This window comes from Phyllostomus discolor, chromosome 4 (assembly GCF_004126475.2).
Source record: "Phyllostomus discolor isolate MPI-MPIP mPhyDis1 chromosome 4, mPhyDis1.pri.v3, whole genome shotgun sequence".
NCBI lineage: Eukaryota > Metazoa > Chordata > Mammalia > Chiroptera > Phyllostomidae > Phyllostomus > Phyllostomus discolor.
In genome coordinates this window covers 114,325,161-114,348,872 of record NC_040906.2, presented here as the reverse complement: position 1 = coordinate 114,348,872, position 23,712 = coordinate 114,325,161, and the positions used below count along the sequence as shown (strand labels likewise).

The window sequence follows — 23,712 nt, the reverse complement described above, 5'->3', positions numbered from 1 at the left end:
GACGACTGAGTGCCTGGTGACTGCTGGTCTTCAAATTCCTTTTAAGTTAAAACGTTGTGTCATATTCTTCATTTTTAGAGAACTGCTATGGGCTTGGTGGCCTCTTCGGACTCTAGGCTTTTGGGACATTTCTCCCCAAATCCTAGGATTTCATTTCCTTCTTTCTCTTCTCACCCTTGTCCCCAGAGCTCTAGGGGGACCCAGATCCTAGCAGGGAGGTGCAGGGAGGGTGGAGGGTTTCAGACAGGTCAAGGCTGACACTGCCTTTGGTGGGTGAGACAACCAAGCTTCCTGAGCAACAGGCCGAGCGAGAATCGGAGCTCGCCTGTGAAGGATGTCCTGTCGTGACGAAGGGAAAGAACAAAGAAAACCCAGCACCCTGGGATATTTGAGCTGAGGAGTGGCAGGTGGACCTGATACCTTCCACTATGAGGCCAGCAAACAAGCCTGAGCTTCACAGTTCTCCGAATGGCTCCAAACTGGTTTTCACTTCTTATCAAATTGAGTTGGTAGACGGTCAGCTGGGCCATCCCGCTTTTCCTTCAGAGCTGATAGACTTCTTGCCCCAGTGCTGGAAGCAGTCTCCTCTCAAAGGCAGACCCCCCAGCCCCCTGGCAGCCCACCGCCCCTGACCACGATGCGAGGGACTAAGGTCCTGGCACTCCCTGCCATCCGGGTAAGTCCCAAAGGGCGGCCTGTCTTCAGAAGTGCCTCCAAGGGTGGCCTGAGCTTCCTGTTGCCCAAGGGCTGCTTTCTGTCCTTGTCTTCCCCAGGCTGGTCCCTGGCACTTTCAACCCCCTGTGCTAATCTCCCCCTCGGGGGTCCGCTCCCTTCAAACCCAACCTGCCACACTGCATGCTTACAAGGTTTTCTCTTCACTTTGTTGTTTGACTCTTAACTATAAGCAACCCGTGACAATTATTTTTCTGTATCTCATCTATTGACAAATTCTTTTCTTCTTTATTTTAATTTTTATTTTTCAATTACAGGTTACTTTCAGTGTTATTCTGTATTGGTTTCAGGTGTACAGCACAGTGGTTAGACAATCACATACTTTACATAGTGACTCCCCCTGTACCCCAATATTTCCAGTACCTACCCGGTACTATAATAGCTATTACAGTATTATTGACTATATTCCCTATCAGCCACAGGGATGCAAAGCACAAATTATTTTTAAGTGCTCTCGACTAGTGTGGTCTTTCAACAAATGCTTATGGAGCAATGATGACGGCAGGCTGGGAGCTGGGGACACAGGGGCAGGGGCTCCCTTTCTCTACCCTCCTCCTCCTCGCCTCCTGCACCCACCTCCCCCTCTCCCCCACGGTCTGCTTTGCTCTCTCCCATCCTTGCCGGGGGCCTTCCCTGCATCTCCAGCTCTGGCAATGACTCTCCATCTCCTTCTATTGTTCCCCTGCAGTCCTCACAGGACTTTCCAATTCCCAGCAGGCCTGGGCAGGAAGCCTCTGACCGCTGGGGATGCTCAGAGGGTCCCCTGACTCTGTCACCCACCTTCAGCCCCTCCTTTTCTCTGGTGGGGAGGAGAAAGCTGAGGCCGGGAAGGAAGTGGTAGGTTACAGGAGAGAAGGAGGGAGGAGAAAAGGATCCTTATTTCACCATGGTTTCCTTCTGGGCTTTCACAAATCACCCCACTCCGGGGAGAGGGAGACAGCCTGACAGTGTTGGTCTCGAGAGAGCCTCCACCCAGGCCCAGATACAGCACGGGAGGGGGCGGGTCTCACCCACAGGCCAAGGTCTCTCCCTCTTCTCAGGCCCCCACTTCCCCACCGGAGGCCTGTGCCTTCCTCAGCTCTTCTTCCCAGACAGCCTGGGGTGGCAGCACCGAATCCCACCCAGCTCTGTCTCCCCCTCCCAAGGGGCTTCCCTGCTCCCACCCCAGCTCAAGAAGAGGGCCATGGCCTGGGAGGCCACACAGCTGCTGCCACTTGTCCTGCTGGTGCTCCTGGCCTCAGGTGAGGGGCAGAGGGAACAGGGCAAGAGGAGGAGGGACGGCTAGGTGCAGTGGGCATGAAGGGGCTAGGCAGAGGAAAGGGGCTGGGGCTAGTGCCTGGGGGCACATTCTGAGTGTGGACACAGAGAAGACTTCCCAAGGAGGGAGGTCCCATCTCACAGCTCTGTGCTGGTAGCTGGGGGCTCCCTGACCTGAGGGTTTATTCTCAGGCTCCTTGGAACAGCAGCCAGAATTGCTGCAGAAACTGGAGGGTGAGACCATCTCTGTGAGATGCTTGTACCGAGCCCAGAAACGTTTGAAGATGAAAGTCTGGTGCAGAAGAATGTCAGTGTCTGTTTGTACCATACTAGTCGCCCACCCCAGTCTCAGGACAGTGTCTTGGAAGCCTCGATATTTCATCCAGGATAACCCCAGATCGGACAACTTCGTGGTCACCATGACTAAGCTCAGGATGGAGGACTCGGGGTTCTATGTGTGTGGAACCTACGAATCTTCCAGGATCATTTTTCTGAGAACCATCCATCTGGTGGTGTCTCAGGGTGAGTTCTTTCCCTTCTCATGTGTGCTTCTCAGGTTCCCTGAGTCATAAGATACTAGTGCTGGGAAGGGCCCTAAAAGTCATCTCCTTCAACCCTCTTGTATCTGAACACTGGGACCCCTTGCCCAGGGTCACTAGCTGGTAAGGGCAGAACCACTGGAACTCAGAGCTGCTGGTTTCCAGTCAGTTCTTCCTTCTCCAACACACACATTTCTCTGAGAATTTTTGTTGTTCCTAATGGGGCTCCTCCACTGATTTGTAATGATCATCAAACTTCCCCAGGCCTGAGCAAGGCTGGCTTATTGGTCCATTCCAGGGCATTTCTACTCCCGACCCCCAACCTTCTCTCAAAGGGCTGTGCTGGGGTCACAGGTAGCTAGTTGGGGGTCAAGAAATGTGGACAGACCAGAGACAGCGACAGTGATACAGACATGAGACTTCAGGGGTGAAGCTGGGTGGTGTAGTGGCTGATGGCTCAGAAGGTCTGGGCCTTTACCTGGGACCTGCCCCTACCCTAAAGCTTGAAAGTCCTTAAGCCTCAGAGTAGGAAGCTTGAGGTTACCCCTAACCGTGAGGCCCTTGGGTATGCCTCCTAAATACGTCAGAGTTGCAAAGCTCCCCTGCATTCCTCTGTGATAGTCAGGGGTGAAAGCACCTCCTCAGACCCCCGTCCTGAGGCTGCCCAGCCTGCCCTGCCGTTTGGTCAGCTGGATGCCTGTTGGACCAGATCAGCTGTTCCGTCAGTCTCTGCCCCACACTGGGCTCATTGCCCGTTCCATGTAGGGCATGGGGCTAGGCTCTGGAAGGAGACTCAAAAACCTGAGACCCCATCCTATGCTGGATGTCCAGCCTGCAAGACAGATGTGTAAAGGGTTATGATGCAGCATGGCAGGTGGCATAACAGAGCATGGTGGAGTGGGGCCCAGTGAAGGGAGGGCCCAGGTTGCTGGTGGAGGCCAGGGATATGGATTCTCCCAGAGAGCTTCCCAGAGGAGGTGACACTACATGGGCCTGGTTGGATGAGCAGGAATTAGTCCAGGGGAGACAAGAAGGGTTGGGAGGGAGGTGGGAGGTATTACAGGTTGAAAGTGCATGACATGTTAAAAAACAAAATTAACAGAGACTATAGATCAGGGGTCCCCAGTGCTCTGGCCATGGACTAGGAACAGGGCCGCACAGCAGGAGGTGAGCAGCTGGGTGAGCAAGGGAAGCCTGGCTCCTGTTGCATTACTGCCTGAGCTCCGTCCCCTGTCTTCCCCTCCCCACACCTGCAGCCCTCCCCCTGCCCTCTCTCTACCCTGTCCGTGGAAAAGTTGTCTTTCACGAAACCTGTCCCTGGCGCCAAAAATGTTGGGGACTGCCACTGTAGAATATATCCCATACACAGATGACAGTGTGACACCTCATCTAAGCCACTTTCCCTGAGCGGCACTTCACTGTGAAGGAAACCCAGTACAACTCAGTGCAACACCTCCATGCATTTGCAGGACACAGGGTGCTTGGTCCAGGGCCATGTGTGGGCCCCTGCCACCCAGGGTTGGGGGCTAGAAGGGGGATACCTGGACTGTGGGACAAACAGATAGGAGTGCCCCCCTCACTGTCATCTCTCACAGCTTCAACCCCATCCACCACCAGCAGCACCACGAGGACCACAGCCTGGACTTCTGCCACCAGCCCTGTCAGTGACAGGTACTGTCACCCCCTCCCCTGTCCTCTTAGACCTCCATTTCCTCCCATCCATGCTCAGCTGTGTCAAATGCTTCCAACTGCATGTTCCCACGGACACTTGGCTCTCAGGGGTGAGACAGGAGTCAGTCAGCTCACTTCAGGTCATTTTACCTCTGAGCCTCAGTTTTCTCATCTGCAAAATGGAGCCAATAATTTTATTTAATTTATTTTTTTTTCACCTTTGGCACTATCAACATTTGGGGCTGAGTAATTCTTTGTTGCGAGGGGCTGTCCTGTGCACGGTAGGATACCAGCAGCATCGCCAGCCCCTACCCACTACACAGCAACAGCATACACCTTCCCCAGGCACCCAGTGGTGGCAACCAAAACATCCGCAGAGTCGCCAGGGTTGCCTTGGGGGACACGAAGGGCCCAGTGCCAGGCCTCCTTCTTTTTCCTTTTCTCCACTCCCAACCCGTCTCCTCCTTGCCAGGGAGCTATCCCAGAGCCCCAGGGCCTCGGCAAAGGGCTCACTCTGTCGTCGCTACAGCCGGTGGCCTGATTTCTTTACCTCCGCTGACGGTTCCCAGGCCTCAAGCCCTGAGACTGGCCTGATAGCTGTTCCTCTTCCTGCCTCAGTCCTCGGCGGCCCTCGCTCCACACTCTGTCACAGTGAATCCTGGGCTCCCGCAAACCACAGTTCCTTGTCTGAGGCATTATACCAGAAACCAAGAGGTGCTGGTCAGTGGAGCTGAGTGGTCGGTGTCCCTAGAGCTGCTGCCTTGATCCCATGACCCCTGGCACCCCAGGCACCTTCCCTAGGTGCCTGCTATGTTGTAAGGAAGTCTACTTTTGGTTTTTCCTTTGACTTAAGACAAGACCTATGAAAATACGTTTGTTATGTACAGAGCTGTTTGTCGGATGACAGCAGGATTTTCCAAGAGCTAACTGCATCTCACAGGGAGGGGCTGAGGGTGAGGAGCTGGGACCAAGAATAATTAAGGGGAGGACGCAGGAGAGGTGAGCACAGACCCCGAAACAGGGGCCCAGAAGGCCAGTTAGGGAGCAGCAAACAGTCAGTGCAAAACTGGAGGAGACGTCATCCACGTCCCTGCTTTAGAGAGGAAGCAGGACCAGAGTCGGAATGGCTCGGTGAGACTGCATGGACTCCAGGGCAGACACCTTGGCCCCCAGCTGCGCCCTGGTCAGCTCAGTGGGAGCATCTGTGTGACGGCTGCCATGGGGGAGGGGTGGTTTCCCCCGAAGATGTTTGGCTCTGACTTTCCTTACCTGACTGGTCCCTTTTCCAAAGCCCCCCAGGCCACTGGGGTGTCATCTTCAGTGCGACAGTGGCCCTCCTGCTGCTGCTGGTGCTCATCCTCCTCATGATCCTGTTCCTCTGCAAAGCCCTGGGAAGAGCCAGGACAGGTAAATCTGCTGCAGGCTCGGGGCAGACCGCCGGGAGCTCAGCCTGGGCGAGGTGCTCGTGAGCCATGGGGCAGACTCTTCCTGCCCGGTTGCCTACAAGGAAACCAGGCCCGCGAGGCCAGTGCCAATTTGCCTAAAACTAGGTATTCTAGTGTTCATTTGGAATCATATATTTTGTCATCTTTTTACAGTTAAGGACTTTAAAGCAAACTTATGTAAATACCTTTCTGGTTCATGGTATTGTTTTTTTAATTGTTGCTGTCATGTTTAGATACCATTTTTCTAAAAGCACTTGAAGGGCTTTTTGATCTTCCAAGTTCTAAGTGTTTAGCATCAGTCACAGGTAAATTCTGTGGTAGTTTGTGCGAGACGATCAGATTGATGCCTTTGGATGGTTCCACCTCTTTTTTGTTGGTTGGTGTGTTCAGCACGTGGTGCTGTGTGTTCATTTGTCACACACCCAGTGACGTGTCCGTTGACACGAGATTGACAAGCGGGCCAGAGTAACATTGGCCCTCATTGCTTTTGGTTTGTCAAGCTATAAAAGTACTAAAGTAGTAACGGATTGTAAAATTTTTCAAAATGTGTAAAGTCTACTTAGTAGGTCACAGTAATGTTTTTATAAAACAAAATAGAAAAGCCTTGCACATTGGAAGAATAATTTTTCATTGAGCTGTAACTCTAGGGGATGTGTGTATGTGGTAAAAAAATAAAATGTTTTTCTTTGTGGTTCCTGGTCTAAAAAATTTAAAAGACACTATTATATAGTATAAATTCATCAGCAAATAGATTATGCTTAAACATGATGTTTAAATTTGGGAATTTGGTGACCTAACCTCGATTAGGTTTACTGGTTTGATGCAATTAAACACAGGCAGCCAGTTTCATTTGCTCCTTAGAACTAATGTCCACTTTCTGGACACTAACCTGTGCTGGCCACCTGGGCTCTCTCTGGGTGGAAGGTGTTTCCCAGCCAAGCCCAGCTTCTCCCCAATCAGGGTCCCTTCTACCAGGCCAGGACTTCTGGCCCCACCCAGCATTTCCATGACAGCAGCAGAGAGAGGCCCCTCCTCTAAACCTGACTGTTTTTCCGCAGGTAAGGACAAATCCCACCACACCTATGACACTCCCGTGTGTGAGAATGAGACTGTTTATAGGAAAGGTGCCTCCCCAAGACAGAGGGAATCTCAGCTTTCCTGGGTAACTTTGTTTTCATTATTGTCATTCCTCTTTTTAATTTCCTGGCTTCTCTTTACTCATCATTTCTATTTACTCTTAACCTGGACTCACTTGCGACTTGTCGAGTCCCTAAATGCCTCATCTATGTGTTCTTCTCCCATTTTTCCCCAATTCAAACCCTTCAGAGAGAGGGAGAAACTAACTGACCAATCTTTTGACCTTTCCCTCTGTGGGAGACAGCTTTTAACGCCAACTCCTCTGGGGGATCCGACAGCCTATGGCTCAGGCACCCTTGGTCCATTCGGCTGTGGGGAAGGCGTCTCACAGTAGAAAACATGGCTTCCAAGGGTGCTCTGTCTTCACGAGCTGGGGACTGGGCTGTTTCCTTTGGGAAGATCTGAGTCTCTTAAAGTCACAGAATCACAGAAGTGGGAGGATCTAAATCCATGTGGTCTAACCCTCTGTAAACGACCTTCCTACCAAGTGCTCTTTAGCTCAAAGCTACTCAAACTTGAGCACGCACAAAAGTCTCCTGGAGAGCTTGTTACAACAGTTTCCTGGGCTCTGGCCCCAGGGACTGTGCAGTTTTAACACTTTCCTGCCTCCCCCCACCCCCACTGCACAATGTGATGCTTGCCCTCAGACAGCACTCTGTGTAGCCTCTCTTCTTAAGTATGTTTGGTGATGGTGCCCCTGCTGCCTTCTGCCATCCCCAGAGGTTCTGCAGGACCCACACCCTGTCCCGCACCTATCCCTGTCCCTGTCCTTGGCCCAGCTCCAGCACCCAGGGGGCCACTGACCATGCCCAGGTGTGATCTGTACAATGGACATCTGTCTGTCTTTGATTCCCAGGGCTCCGACCAGCAGATGGGCTCTGGCGAGGACCCTGGGGGCATCCACTATGCCTCACTTTCCCACCTGAACTACTTCAGCCCCGAGGACTCCATCTATGTCAACACCCACGCCAGGCCGAAGCCCACACCTGACCCATTTCTGGCTGTGGAATATTCCAGCATTGCTAAAAACAGACCCCAGCACTCCAAGTCAGCTGCCCTGGAGGAGGAGCCCAGGATCTGAAAGCAGAAGTCACTTCACAGCAAGCACCCGTGTGAGGCACAGGGCTGCTCCCCCAGTGATGGGGTGACTTCTTGTGGCTGAGATGGTCCCATACCAGCAAGGGTCATTCTTTCCTGTGAAGGAGATGAGGAAGGGGGAGCAAAAGAAGGAGAATCCCTACCAATCCAGAGGGGAGAAGCTTTGAGTCTAAGGGTTGTGATGGGCAAGCTGTGGGGATCATGAGGGGGTTTCTGGAGACATGCCCACTCCCCTCCACAGGGTCTGGGAGGAGAGTGACTAAGACTAAGTCCATTTAGACAGGCTCTGGGACCCAGTACCTCTGACTAACCCAATCTTTGCCCCCCTCTCTGACTCTCACTTCCTTCCTGACCAGGGGCTATGAAATCCTTCTGATGGATTATGCAAGTTCCTCTGTTGGTGACTAACCCGGTGAGAGTCCCCTTCCTTCACTGTCCTCTCAGAGTCTCAAAGCCAGGCCGGGAAGTTCTGTCTCTGCTACCCCAGGCCCTCTTCTTCTTGGCCTGATTCTAATCCATCCTCATGAATGACCCTGCCAGGACGTTGGCAGTGCCTGCTGTTCAGGGGTCCCTCTAATCCTTGTCCTTGCCAGGCAGGGTGGGATGGCGGGGTGGGGGGGGGGGCGGGCTTGTTCCTACTGTAGTCCACAGAGCTCCAGCAGAACAGGCTTGGGCTCCTCTGCCTTCCACAGAAGCCACGATCTCTCTGCCAATTGTGTCTCAGTCAAACAGCTGTTGAGAGAGGCTTCCTGCCTTCTTGAAGTACATGTTCACAGGGCCTTTCTGGAGCCAGGGCCCCCAAAGGGTGACTCTGAACCCTGGGAACTACAGGCCACCTGGGCAGAAGGGTTGTGTCCTGCCACATTATGGGGAAGACGGCTTGGAGTTACAGATCCATCACTTCTCGAAGGTGACATTAAAGGTCATAGAATCCAACTGCCAGTGGAAGGCCAGAACCCCTCTCTGAAACTCCAGTGTGTCCTGTGCTCTCTGCTGCCATCTCTCCGAGGACTGGGAACTCACCGCCTTCTGCTCGGGTGGCTTGTTTGTGACTGTTTCCGTTAGGGAGTACCTTGCTTGCCTTCGGTCCTGATGGGACCTCTGCTCACAGGATGGAACCTGAGGCTCAGGTGTGTCATGGCCAAAAAGGGACAGAAGGGTGGGAGAGAAGGGGCCTGCAGTTTGAGGCCTGCAGGCTGGTGTGGGAGGATGAGGTCTTCTTCTTCCTGGAGGAAGGTGGCTTAAGTGCCTGTCACTTGTGACGTCTCTGCTGACATCACCCACCTCCCAGGTTCCCAGTACTGAGGATGTGGTTCCTCGCTAGTCTGTGGTTCCATGGAACTGTGATCATGCAGACCTGCAGGGCCAGGCACAGGGATGAGGGAGGTGGGGAGCAAGGAGAGCACAGGATACTCTCAGAATCACCTCAGCTTCTCAGGTCTCAGTGCTGCCCTTCCTGCCTGAGTCCTTCTCCTGCAGCCCAGATCTGACTGCTTAGAGGCAAGCCATTGCTGTGCCCTGGCCTCCCACCTGACCTGACCTTGCTTTGGGAGGTCATTGACATTGATGTGTACCCCACTGACCTCTGGTCCTTCACAGCTCCAAGCTCCTGGCTGTGCCTCTGCTCTTGGTCTCTATTTTAGGTTACAGACCCATTGAGAAAACCCCTCTTCTCATGGTCTCCCTGACTTGGGCTTCTTGCTGGCATTGCTCTGCCTGAAGCATTATAACCCATCTAGGGGTCAGGATCCTCACAAACTACCAAAACTCAAAGGATGTGCTCAGACTAGAGCTCCTGTGTTTACATTCATTAGACAACTATTACTGGGGCTTGTTGAGTGCCAGGCACTGCCCAGGATTGGGGATACAGACATTAATTCTCATAAACCAATATTTATGGAGTCCTTCATATGGGTCACATTCCTCCACATGCATTAATGACTTGAACATCCCTCTAAAGCACAGGTGGCAAACAAAGGCCCATGGGCTGAATCCAGCCCTCCACCTTGTTGTACCTGGCCTGACACCTTGTTTCTACCCAGCAACAGCACCGAGCTCCTTGATCCCTAGTTAAGGAGTAGTTACATTTATACAGTCCTAAAATTACATTTAGCCATTTGATGGCAACCATGTGAGGCTGATGTGGCCCCTGGTGAAAATGAGTTTGACACCCCTGCTCTAAGATAAGTACTTTCTCCCATTTTACAGATGGAGAAACTGAGGCACAAACCATAAAGGGCAACTGTAATGTATTCGACTATGTTAATATGAAAAACCTGAGTACAAAAGAAGACATCAGAAATAAAGAGAAGGGTGAGCTGCAGACAGGGAGACAGCACTGGCAACGCATATAGCTGATAAAGAGTTAGCAGCCAGAATTTATAAGTCAATTAAAAGGCCAAGCCATTTTTAGTTGGCAAATTATGGGTAAAAATTTCACAAATAAGAACATTTAAAAATCATATGCACATAAATAATGTTCAGTTTCACCAGTGTTCAAAGGCATTCAAATCTCAACTAAATACATTCATACCCAGCATACTGGCAAGGGACTTCAAATATGTCTGTAATGTTTTATTTAAACATATATATAGTGGTAGCCAAAAGTAGGTTACAGTTGTTCATATGGAAAGTAATACAATAACAAATAAACAATAATACAAGAATAAACTCTTCCGCTATTCACAACTGTAAACCTACTTTTGCCCACCCGTTTGCAAAGTTAGATAAGCTCAAATTTTCTAATTCTGAGAATCTGTGATAATAGCCACAGAAAAAAAATCTAGTTCCGTGAATGAATTTAGGCACTTCAAATGGCATCTTCTTTTATAAAAATGAATGTAACACCACTGGGTTTTGGTCACACCAGAGATCCCTGTGACAGAGGAGATGACAAGAGCACTGAAACACGGCCCTGCTGTACGTGCTGCTGTTGAGTACGTTGCTGTCAAATTCCACCGAGTGCAACGTAAGAGACAACATAAGCCTTTCATTTCCTAGATCTGAACTACTTTTTCCTCTTTTTCTTTTCTTCATTTTCAAATATAGCGAAATATTTAGATTGACAAAGTTGGCTGATAGGTGCGAGAGTTAGGTACACGATTCTCTATACTTTTCTGAATGTTTAATGTATTTCTGAATTTAAAAAAAATAGCTTTTGCGAAAGGCCAAGCAAGAGCTGATGTGGAAATAGCCTAGGGTGCTGGCTTAGAGAGGAGGGCTGGGGGTACCACTCATCTTGAGGAGAGAGCTAGAGCAGGGAGGGGAGCAGAGGACTGGGGATGGATGTGGGGGGCAGAGAAAGGGAGTGTCATGGCCCCCTCCTGACACTGGTGAGTGAAAGGGAGGTGAAGTGAGAAGGTGAGTGAGAGGGAGCAACTGAGGAACACACAGAGATGTATATAGCCAGTCTGGCTAGGAGACGGCCAGTGACAGGGGCCTTTAGAAGAGACAGCCAGTTTGGGGAAGAAGTTAGAAGATAGTGAGTTTAGATTTAGAAGTATTTAGAATAGTGGGACAGCTAAATCTAGAGATGAGAGTCGAGTTGAAAAGAGAGATCAGGAGTTAGGGTCACTTGCTGACCCAGAGAAACGTGGTCAGAAGAACTCTGACTCTTGGGATATAGTTTTGTTTAGGTGATGAGAGAAAGACAAGGATTCAAGGAAAAAGAGAAGAAGCAACTGTAGAAGTGGGAGAAATACTACTTCAGCATACATCAGTCAGGGTAAGCTGACTGCTGTACAAAAAAACAAACCTGTGAAAAGCTTATTTCTCACTCCTGTCACAGTGCAGCCAGGCTGGTGAGGAAGTTCTGCTCCACATGGGCACTCGGATTCAGGTTCTTTTCAGCTAGTTCTGCTCTAGGATCTCGAAGCTGTCTGCTGGATCCTGGGCATCTAGGCAGCAAATCTGAGGAGAGGAAAGAGCCTGGGCGATTGCACAGGAGGCCTTATGAGCCAGGCTTGGAAGGGGCAAAAGTAATTTCTTCCAGAACTCAGTCACCTGGTCACCTTTAACAGCAAGAGAGGCTGGACAATATAGTCTAGCTGTTTTCTCAGGAGGAAATAGTTTGGTGAACAACTACTTAGTCTCTTCCAAGAGTCAAGGCATAGTGAAAGAAAAGTTCCTAATGTAAATTGTAAATCTTAAGGCAGCTCCCAAGGATTCAGAAATTTGGCTGTCTTCTCTTTCCTAACTTCTACCACCTCTTCTCCTGCTTGACCTTCTTTGTCCCTCAAATCCTTACTGGATTTCTCAGAACAAGCCCCTTGGTCCACCTGCTGCAGCTGTCACATGTGTAACCAAGACACAAGCTGTACTTCATGACACTCTTGTCTTTTGAAGAGTTTCATTTGAGGACATCTAGGCTGCAACCAACAGCGAGTCATCAGAATAATCTGAAACTACTCTGTTCCTTAAGGAAATACACACAGGAGCACATTTTCAAGTCCACATTTACCTTGCTGTCAATACCTGATGGCTACCTTCTCACATCTCCCCGTCAAGTTTCACCTTGAGATTGTTTTCCTGGCTCTTCAATCCTTTGCCCACCTGCTGGTGGTTTTGGGTGTCTGCACCAATGTCGTGTCCCTTTGGACCCAAAACTTAGAGATCAATAAGTTTGGCCTGAGGTTGGAGAAAGTATGGATCCTCCGTATCTCTCTGGTTCCTAATATTTTAGTCTTGTCTTTCAGGAGTTGAGATGTTTGAGTTTGTGGGCATAGTTTGGAGATGTGGGGCAGGCGACTGACTACAGGTGGGTTCTGCTACATGACAATGGCCTTGGAACACAAGAGCAGGGAATCACAAGCTGAAACTTACTACAGCTTTTGAAGTATTTAGATTCAATTCCCAAATGCTCCACAAACCATTAGCATTTTTAAGAGACACTAGTAAGTGTCATGTGAAAATAAGCCATGCTAGTAATCTATTTTCTCCAAATATGTGAATATAAAGAAAAATAAGTTATGGTTATCACAATTTGCAAGAGTCAACTCTTAGAAACTCTCTTAATATCCACTTATAGGAGGCTGATTAAATAGATTATGCTATATCCACACCAAGGAATATTATATAGACATTATAAAAAAGAAGTTAAACTATATCTGTTGATATGGAAAGATGATCCAGATATATTAAGTGACAAAATGCAAGCCACAAAATAATATGTCTAGCATAAGCTCATTTGTGTTTGTGTCTCTGTGTGTGACCACTGGAAAAGGATTAGATGAGCATACACCAAAATATTACCAGTGATTGTCTCTGGGGAATGGGATTGGAAGAGTAGAAGAAGATTCCACTCAGATCTAATTTCCACCTTGTACCAGCCTGGATATGTTATTTCATTTCTCTGGATCTTAGTTACCTGGAGCAATAATATTACTTATCTTGTAGGTAATGCTGTAACACAGTTAAAGTGTTTAGAACAAGGTCTAGCACATAGTGAGCACTCAATAAATGCTTGTGTATTTTTTAGTGGTTGATTTATGGACAACTTTCTCCTTGTTAGAGTAAATTATTATATATTTTTCACATAAAAATAAATTCAATATAGTTTTTAAAAGATGTTTTAAATGTTGAACCCACTATATGTAGTTATTCTTATAACAGACATAGTCTCCCCTTCAAGTTGTGCCCCACCTCAGTGTGGCAGGTGGTGCTGGGGAAAATTGCCCACGGTTGGAAGGTGTGATGTTCTAACTGCGGAGTAACTGTTGATAACAATAACATATGTCGTCTACTTAATAAAGTCTGTTATAGCTTGCATTTTATCATTTCAACACTAGATCTGTAAGGACCTATATTTTGTACCCAATAACTTGCCTCTAGGACTATTTTTGTCTTCTCTAATCTAGCCACAAATAATGACCCCAGAGCTCCAGGCGACGTCTCGAAGTTTCAAAGGTTTTCATGGTCAGAGGATGTTAGAAAGGGCTGACCTGAATGCACGTTAGTTTCAGAATTTCTTACTTGAATGATCTCTGATTGTCCCACGTGCTCAGGGTGCGGGAGAGGGGGGTGGGGGGGGGGGTGGAACCACTGTGGCCTCCTCAGTGAAGAGCCTTACCGGGAAACAGCGCCACCTAGTGGGGCCCTCTCAGTGCTGGAGTAGTAATCAGCCCCTTCCTGCAGAAACTTTTCTTTCTCTTCAGACAGGCTGCAATTCTCTAACAATCTTCTTTCATTTTTAAGGCATTATGTTCCCAACCATGATAAAACCAACCTTCACTGTGCAAATTCTGGGGTCAAAGCCTGGATCCCCATTTCTGCCTGGAGGGACATCCTGACTTCTCAACTTATACTCATATTAGATGCCCAAATGTGCCTTTTTGACTGAGGCGGCCAGATATGTCCCAAACAATCTCTGATGACTCATTTGATGGCCTCCCTTTACCCCCAAAACCTACAGCACTGACTTCCTAGAATTTAGGTGCTGCGGACTTATCATAACAAGAAACTGCCCTCCAACAACAAAGAGGCAGTGCCTCTTCTGCTTATTGTACTTTCCCAGAACCTTGCGTGGTGCCTGGCACATGGTGAGTGCTTGGAAAATACATGTAGAATAAATGACTGCGCCCCTGGAAAGAGTGCTTATGGCTTTCCTGTTCCCTTCTAGAAGAGTAAGAAGAATGCCAAAAGGAGAGGTTCACTGTAGGCCAAGTTCCTTCCAGGAATAGATAGATGCACACAAAAGGGTTCACTTGCCAATCATTTTTAACAGAGTTCTTTACAGAGCAGCCGGCAAAGATAAGGGAACCAGTGGGGGGTGCTGATGCATAAATACAGGGAGCTGCTGACACCCCAGGCTTGAACAAAGAGGGAGAGAGAACAGTGTTACTGTAGCTGTGGGAAAGGGGCCACCTGCAGGAGCTGTGGCTGCAGAGGAAAGCAGCCACTGTCTGAGCTCTCGCCAATATCCCCCTGTGGTGAGACGGAGCTGGAAGCCCACGGGCCTTGGAGAACAGAGTAGCCATTCTCCTAGGGACAGAGCAGGAATGATCAGGGAAAGCATGGGTCGGGGTGGACGGCAGTGGAGGATGACCAAGCACAGTGGTCTAGGATGTCACAGGCAGCAGAAAAGCCAAGAGGAGGAAGGCTGGAAGGAGGCCACTGTGACTTCTCAGACTCAAAGGAGCAGTTGAGTGTGAATAGCAAAGCTGTCCCTAAAAAGTAAAACAAACAAACAACTTAAAAAAACATGATAAAGAAAGGTCAGCAACTGAAGGGGACATGCAGGCAACTGCAGGGTTTTCAGAACAGGATAGACTGTGCCCACGTGAATATAGAGGGAAAGGCGCTGGGCAGGGGGAAGTGTTTGAAGAGGACAAGAGAGGCTGTAGGTGAGAAAGTCCCTGGGGGTTGTTGAGAGAGAGAGAGAGAGAGAGAGAGAGAGAGAGAGAGAGAGAGGGAGAGAGAGAGAGAGAGAGAGAGAGAGAGAGAGAGAGAATCATCTTGGAAAAGGAAATGGAATTTGGGGATGAAGATGAGCAGGAGGAAGAAAGATTTTTGAGAAAAATGTATTAAAGAGGGAAAAAATAATACTAGCTACTTTTTTTGAACACTTAACAATGCACAATAACTTTAAATACCCAGAGAATGGAACCAGACTAGAGAGTTAAGACACCTCCCCAAGGCCACATAGCTGGTAATTAACAGAGCTAGGTTTGAGCACAGACTTGTAATAGCCCACAGTCTGTGTGCTTAACCCCTACTCTGTAGTTCCAGTTTCTGTCTCACCTGGCCTTCCAGTACCCACAATTTGACCCCAGGTTAGACATTTCCACTGACCTCAGCCAGAATGTGGACCAGTCCTGATCCAATCAGGCAGCAAGTGAGAGTCCCTGTGCTTGTGGCTGAGCCCTAGTTGCCTAGGATGACTTGTACAGCATTCAGTGCCTGGGTCCTTACTCCCATCACTCACCTCCTGAGACATGCCCTGCCATGAAAAGAGGAGTCATTGGCCGTGGACAAGGGCTGAAACCTTCAATTAGAAAACATAAGATGCTAAGAATGGGGGAATTGTCATAGCTGGGAGTGCCAGAGAGTGAGGGTACAAATATAAGGAGAGAGATGGGAGAGGGCCAAGTTTGTGAAAGGTCAGAGGTGAGGTTGGGGCTTGAAGGCAGGGGTCTGGATCCAGGAAAGTTAGATCAAGTAAAACCAAGACAAGACCAAAGGGAGAACTGGGGAAGGGAAGTCTGCAGTGGCTGCTTATCAGAAAATGACATTTGTGGGCTCTGATGTTTGAGGTTGGTGGCCAAAGGTCGGTGGGCACCACCAGTTATTCTCTCAAGCCCACTTCTCAGGGAGGGCTGGTAGGGGCTTTCCTAGGCTGGGCTGATGGGGTGCCCTGTTAGTTTGAGTGGTTCCCACGGCATCTGTTGCAACTGCACCCCTCTGGGAGGCCAGTTCAGGCCTGAGTGCTGGCCATGGTGCTGACCAGACTCTCATACTTCTCTAGCTGCTCAGGTTGGCAGACTGCGAATGAGAGGATGATGGAGGATCTGGAAGAAGGTGAAGATTCTCACATATATTCTTAGGGAAGAAGGAGGAGGTGGATAGAAGTGTGTGTTTGAGCAGGGTGACAATTTCGAACAGCTGCTATAGGGAGTCTACTAGACAACCTGCAGGCATTCTGAAAGGCAGCTGTGAAGTTTCAGCCAGCGTTAGACATCTGGAGTAGTTTGTGTGTCCGGTCATGCTGCTGGTTCTGTGGCTTCCTCAGCAATGGTCAATATCATATCTAGGGATACTGGATCTCCAAGAGACCTGAGTTGCTGACCGCAGTGACTAGCACATTCATGGTGGTTAAATGCATTCATTGGTGAATGATAATGTTCAGATATAATGACAGAGGGGAAGAGATCACATGCCCAAATGTGAGGTGGCAGGTGTCTTGGAACTCAGATTTAGCAAAGAGAAAGGAAGGACCCTGTGCTTGGGAGTGGGTGGAGCATAAGTGTTCTTGTGCTCAGATAAGAGGATCTAGTTGTAGCTTGAACTACATTAGCACAAGCTAGAAGATGAGAACATTTGATACGCATGTGCTGGGAGGAATTAGTAAAGATTTCTTGGTGCCTGGCCTTTGACATAAGGTTTGAAGGAACAAAAAGGACCCTTTCTTCAGGTAGAAATGAAGTGAGAAGGGGTCAGAATGGAGCGTAAATGGTCCAGAAAGTAAGATAAAGATTCATGGGACTTTTCAGTTCTGTTTCTCTTTAAGATTTAGACAGCTAGACACATTTAAAATAGCAGCAAAGTCATGAAATACTGAGGTGGAACTGCAACAAAATATGTGTAAGATTTGTATAGTGAAAACTATAGGACAATGGTGAGAGAAACCATAGAACAAACAAATAAATGAAGAGCTAACCTGTGTACTTGGATTGGAAGACTCAGTAGTGTTAAGATGTCTAGTCCATCCCCCCAGCTGAGCTATAGATCCAATGTAATCCCAAACAAAAGCCCAACAGGCTCTCTTTTTTTGGTGGGAGTTGGGGGTGGGAGGGAGAAAATGACAAACTAGTTCTAAAATTTACATGGTAAAGCAAAGTAACTAGGATAGTCAAAACCATTTTGAAAAAGAATAGAACAGTTGGATTGCCATACCACTTGATTTAAAGACTTGTCATTGAACCACAGTGAGTAGTCAAGATGGTGAGATGTCTGTGAGAAGAAAGACACATAAATCAATGGAACAGAATGGACAATCAACAAACAGATCTACCTGTCAATCGATTTGCAACAAAGATGGTAAGGCAATTTAAGGGAGAAAGGATAGTCTTCTCAACAAATGATGCTGGTAAATTGGATATCTGTAGGCAAACAAAACAAAACAAAAAACAAAAAAAGTCCCCACAAATCATATTTTGTACCACATGCAAAATTAACTTGAAATGGATCATAGACCAAAATGTAAAACCTAAAACTATAAAACTTCTAACACAAAACATAGGAGAAAATCTTTGTGACTTTCAGGTAGGCAAACTTTTCTTAATAGAACACCAAAAGCACAAATTATTAACAAAAAATCAATAAATTGAACTTTGTCAGCATTAACTCTTCTACCATTTGGAAGACACTGTTGAGCAAAGGATCAAACAAACTAGAGACTGGAAAAATACTTGCAAATCACATATATGATAAAGGACTCATATTCAGAATATATCAAGAATTCTCATAACAAAATAATAATGATAATAATAAGCCATTAAAATGGACAAAAGATTTGAACTTTGTCAGAAGAGATATACAAGTGGCAAAGAAACAATGAAGGATATTCAACATCATTAGGCATTAGGAAAATACAAATTAAAGCCATAATGAGATATCATCATAAGCCTATTAAAATGACTGAAAAAGAAAGCTGATAATATCAAGTCTTGACAAGGATGCAAAAATGGTGCAATCACTTTGCAAAAACAGTGCATCAGCTTCTACAAAGTTAAACATACACTTACCACGTGATCTAGCACCCCCACTGGCTAGATCTTACCTGAGGGAAATGAAAACATATGTCCACACCAAATATAAGTACATAAATGTGTACAGTTGTTTATTCATAATTGCTCAAACTGGAAACAACTCAAACGTTCATCAGGCGATGAGTGGATAAAGCGCCTGTGGTTCAGCCGCACAATGGAATACTACTCAACAATAAAAAGAAGTGAATCACTGAGAAGTGCGACTTTGTGCATGTTGAATGCACCATGATATGTGAAAAAAGCCAGACTCAAAGGATACCTGTCATATCATTTCATGTATACAACATTCTAGAAGGGCAGGATGCTCTTGGAACAAAAGTCAGATCAGTAGCTGCCAGGGCCTGGATCGGCTAAAAGGAGTGTGACGGAATGTTTCTTGGCTGATGGAAATGTTCTATATTTTGATTATGGTGGTTGATATGTAGATGTAAGAGTTTGTCAGAATTCATAGAACTGGACACCCTAATGGGGTGAATTTTTTATATTAAATTATATGCCACTAATCCCAACTTTAAAGACCATAGAAGGATCTTATGCAGTGATCTTCAGTTGGCCTCAGATCTGCATTCCCCAGGCCCCAGGTTGAGACTGGGCAGGTGGCTCTGTAAGTGAAGGATGATCTTATGTTCATCATTAACTACCCATCTCCATGCACATTCCCTGCCCATATGGTATACGCATAGTAAGTGTGGATAAATAAGTGAATGAAAGAAAAAGTCAGAGTGCTTGCAGGAAACCAAAGTAGGCCCTGGTGATCTGCAGGCTGCAGTGGTCTCTCCCAGCCTGTCCTGCTACTTCTGCCAGCCCAGCTCAATTTCTTGCCCCTGGGAATTGCTTTGGCTTCCCAACCCCATGTTGACTCACGTGGCCATTTCACACCTTTGTGCCTTTGCACATACAGGTCCTTGTGCCTGGATCACCCTTCATAGGACCTGCACCTGTGGAAAAAGCACCTCTCACCCCCAGATCTCCAGGAAATGTCATGTCTGCCCTGACCAATGTGTTTCAGTTGATTAGGCATTATTCCACAAAGGGAAGGGTCACTGTTCATTTGCCAGTCAAGGCAGATGCCTAAGCTGTGGGTTCGATCCCTGGTTGGGGCTTGTACAAGAGACAACCTATTGATGTTTCTCTTCTTCTCTTTCTCCCTCCCTCCCCCTCTCTGAAAGAGTGAGAGAGAGAGAGAGAGAGAGAGAGAGAGAGAGAGAGAGAGAGAAAGCGTCAAGTCCTGTCTTGTTCCATAGGATGATGGGGAGTTGAAGGTGTGTGTGTGTACAATATAATGGTCATGTGAGCATGTGCTCACAGGAGGTGCCCAGCTGGGCAAAGGAGGCTAAACTTGGGCAGGAGGTTCCAGGGGGCAGAGAAAGTTCTCCCTCTCTCAGACAGCTCATTATTTCTTTCCCCTGCTCACTAGGATACAGTACTAGTTATTTATTTATTTATTATTTTTAATTTTATTTTAATCATTGTTCAAGTACAGTTTTCTTCCACTTACTCCCATTCCAGCCCACCCACCCAACCCTCCCCTCTTCCCCCCCATTACCCCCACCCCTAGTTTTTGTCCATGTGTCCTCCAAATTTGTTCCTGTAAACCCTGCCCATTCCCCCCTGAAATGTCAGTCTGTCCCCTATTTCAGTGTCTTTGGTTATATTTTGCTTGTTTCGTTGTTTTGCTGTTTAGGTTCCTGTTAAAGGTGATATCATGTGGTATTTGTCTTTCACCGCCTGGCTTGTTTCGCTTAGCATAATGCTTTCCAGCTCCATCCATGCTGTTGCAAAGGGTAGGAGCTCCTTCTTTCTGCTGCATAGAATTCCATTGTGTATATGTACCATAGTTTTTTGATCCATTCATTTACTGATGGGCATCTAGGTTGCTTCCAGCACGTAGCTATTGTAAATTGTGCTGCTATGAACATCAGGGTGCAAATGTTCTTTTGTATTGGTGTTTCAGTGTTCTTAGGATATAGTCCCAGCAGTGGAATCGCAGGGTCAAGAGGCAGATCCATTTTTAGTTTTCTCAGGAAGTTCCATACTGCTTTCCATAGTGGTTGTACCAGTCTGCAGTCCCACCAACAGTGCATTAGGGTCCCCTTTTCTCCACAACCTCTCCAACACTTGTTGTTTGTTGCTTTGTTTATGATGGCCATTCTGACTGGTGTGAAGTGGTATCTCATTGTGGTTTTACTCTGCATCTCTCTGATGGCTAGCGATATTGAGCATCATTTCATGTGTCTTTGGATTTTCTGTATGTCCTCCTTGGAGAAGTGTCTGCTCAAGTCCTTTGCCCATTTTTTAATTGGGTTACTTGTCTTCTTAGAGTGGAGTCATGTAAGTTTTTTATATATTTTGGAGATTAAACCCTTGTCTGAGGTATCATTGGCAAATATGTTTTCCCATACAGTTGGTTCTCTTTTTATTTTGATACTGTTTTCTTTAGCTGTGCAAAAGCGTTTTATTTTGATGAGGTCCCATTTGTTTATTCTTTCCTTTATGTCCCTTGCTCTAGGGGACATGTCAGTAAAAAAGTTTCTGTGTGAAATATCTGAGATTTTCCTACCTACGTTCTCTTCTAGGACTTTAATGGTGTCACAGTTTATATTTAAGTCTTTTATCCACCTTGAATCTATTTTTGTATAAGGTGTAAGTTGGTGCTCGAGTTTCATTTTTTTGCATGTAGCTGTCCAGTTCTCTCAACACCATTTGTTGAAGAGGGTATTTTTATTCCATTTTATGTTGCTGCTTCCTTTGTCAAATATTAATTGACTGTAGAGACTTGGGTTTATTTCTGGGCTCTCTGTTCTGTTCCATTGGTCCATGTGCCTGTTTTTATGCCAGTACCAGGCAGTTTTGATTCCAGTGGCCTTGTAGTATAGTTTAGTGTCAGGTATTGTGATCCCTCCTACTTTACTCTTCTTTCTCAAAATTGCAGCAGCTATTCAGGGTTGTTTATGGTTCCATATAAATTGTTGAAGTGTTTGGTCTATGTCTGTGAAATATGCCATTGGTACTTTAATAGGAATTGCATTGAATGTGTAAATTGCTTTTGGTAGTATGGACATTTTGATGATATTAATTCTTCCAATCCATGAACACGGTATATGTTTCCATTTGTTTGTGTCTTCCTTGATTTCTCTCCTCAGTGTTATGTAGTTTTCTGAATACAGGTCTTTTATCTCTTTGGTTAGGTTTATTCCTAGGTATTTTATTTTTCTTTTTGCTATTTCAAATGGGATTTTTTTCTTGATCTCTGCTTCTGCTGTTTCACTGTTGGTGTATAGAAATGCCTTTGATTTCTGGATATTGACTTTGTATCCCGCTGTTTTGCCAAATTCATTTATTAGGTCAAGCAGTTTTTTGGTGGAGTCTATAGGATTTTCTATGTACACTATCATGTCATCTGCAAACAGTGACAGTTTTGTTTCCTCTTTTCCGATTTGGATTCCTTTTATTTCTTTTTCTTGTCTGACTGCTGTGGCTAAAACTTCCAGTACTATATTGAATAGCAGTGGTGAAAGTGGACAGCCTTGTCTTGTTCCTGTTCTTAGTGGAAAAGATTTTAATTTTTGCCCATTGAGTATAATGTTGGCTGTAGGTTTCTCATATATGGCCTTTATTATGTTGAGGAATGCTCCCTCTATTCCCACTTTGCTGAGTGTTTTTATCATAAATGGGTGCTGTACCTTATCAAATGCTTTTTCTGCATCTATTGATATGATCATGTGGTTTTTGTCTTTGCTTTTGTTTATGTGATGTATTACATTTACTGATTTGTGAATATTGTACCATCCTTGCATACCTGGAATGAATCCCACTTGGTCATGGTATATGATCTTCTTAATGTACTGTTGGATGTGGTTTGCCAGTATCTTGTTGAGGATTTTAGCGTCAATGTTCATCAGCGATATTGGCCTGTAGTTTTCTTTCTTTGTTGTGTCTTTATCTGGTTTTGGAATTAAGATGATGTTGGCCTCATAAAAAGAGTTTGGGAGTCTTCCATCTTTTTGGATTTTTTGAAATAGTCTGTGAAGGATAGGTATTAGCTCTTCCTTAAATGCTTTGTAGAATTCTCCTGTGAAACCATCTGGTCCAGGGCTTTTGTGTGTTGGGAGTTTTTTTATTACTGCTTCAATTTCTTTTGCTGTTATTGGCTTGTTCAGGCTTTCTGCTTCTTTTTATTGAGTTTTGAAAGATTATATTTTTCTAGAAATTTGTCCATTTCATCTAGGTTTTCAAATTTCTTGGCATACAGTTCTTAATAGTAATTTCTTACAATCCTTTGTATTTCTGTTGCATCTGTTGTAATCTCTCCTCTTTCATTTTTGATTGTGTTTATTTGGGTTTTCTCTCTTTTTTTTCTTGATGAGTCTGCTTAAATGCTTGTCGATTTTGTTTATCTTTTCAAAGAACCAACTCTTGAATTCATTGATCTTTAGGATTGTGCTTTTAGTCTCTATGTTATTTAATTCTGCTCTGATCTTGGTTATTTCCTTCCTTCTGCTTGCTCTGGGCTGTCTTTGTTGTTGTTCCTCGAGTTCTTGTAGATGTAGGGTTAGGTTGTTTGTTTGAAATGTTTCTAACTTTTTTAGGTGGGCCTGTATCGCTATGAAATTCCCTCTCAGGACTGCCTTGGCTGTGTCCCATAAGTTTTGGGTTGTTGTGAGTTCGTTTTCATTTGTTTCCAGAAACCTTTTGATTTCTTCCCTAATATCATTCTTGACCCATTCATTGTTTAATAGCATGCTATTTAATCTCCATGAATTTGAGTGTTTTGGGTTTTTTTCCTTCAGGTTGGTTTCTAGTTTCAGTCCCTTGTGATCCGAGAAAATGCTTGGTATGATTTCATTTTTTTTTTTAAATTGTTGAGGCTTGTTTTGTGTCCTATCATGTGGTCAATCTTTGAAAATGTTCCATGTACATTTGAAAAAAATGTGTATTTAGCTTCTTTGGGATGGAGGGTTCTGTAAATATCAGTAAAGACCATTTCATCTAGGGCATTGTTCAATGCCACAATATCTTTATTGATATTTTGTTTGGAAGATCTGTCCATTTTTGATAGTGGGTGTTAAAATCCCCCACAATAATTGTGTTGCTGTCCATATCTTTCTTGAAGTCCTCTAAGATTTTCTTTATGTATTTGGGTGCTCCTATGTTGGGTGCATATATATTTACAATATTTATGTCTTCTTGGTGAATTCTTCCCTTGAGTATTATGAAATGACCTTCTGGGTCTCTCTTTATGGTCCTTCTTTGGAAGTCTAGTTTGTCAATATGAGTATTGCTACCCGGCTTTTTTTCCCTGTCCATTTGCTTGGAAAATTTGTTTCCAGCCCTTCACTTTCAGCCTGT

At 46.0% G+C, this 23,712-nt stretch overlaps 1 long non-coding RNA gene across 1 annotated transcript; it reads left to right on the top strand.

Annotated features, from left to right (window-relative positions):
- The first annotated feature begins 3,790 nt into the window (after window positions 1-3,790).
- On the top strand, window positions 3,791-9,028 carry LOC118500195. Its single transcript, XR_004902746.1, has 4 exons — window positions 3,791-4,199; window positions 5,491-5,606; window positions 8,236-8,291; window positions 8,604-9,028. It is a non-coding gene; the product is annotated as an uncharacterized LOC118500195 (long non-coding RNA).
- The last annotated feature ends 14,684 nt before the right edge of the window (window positions 9,029-23,712 follow it).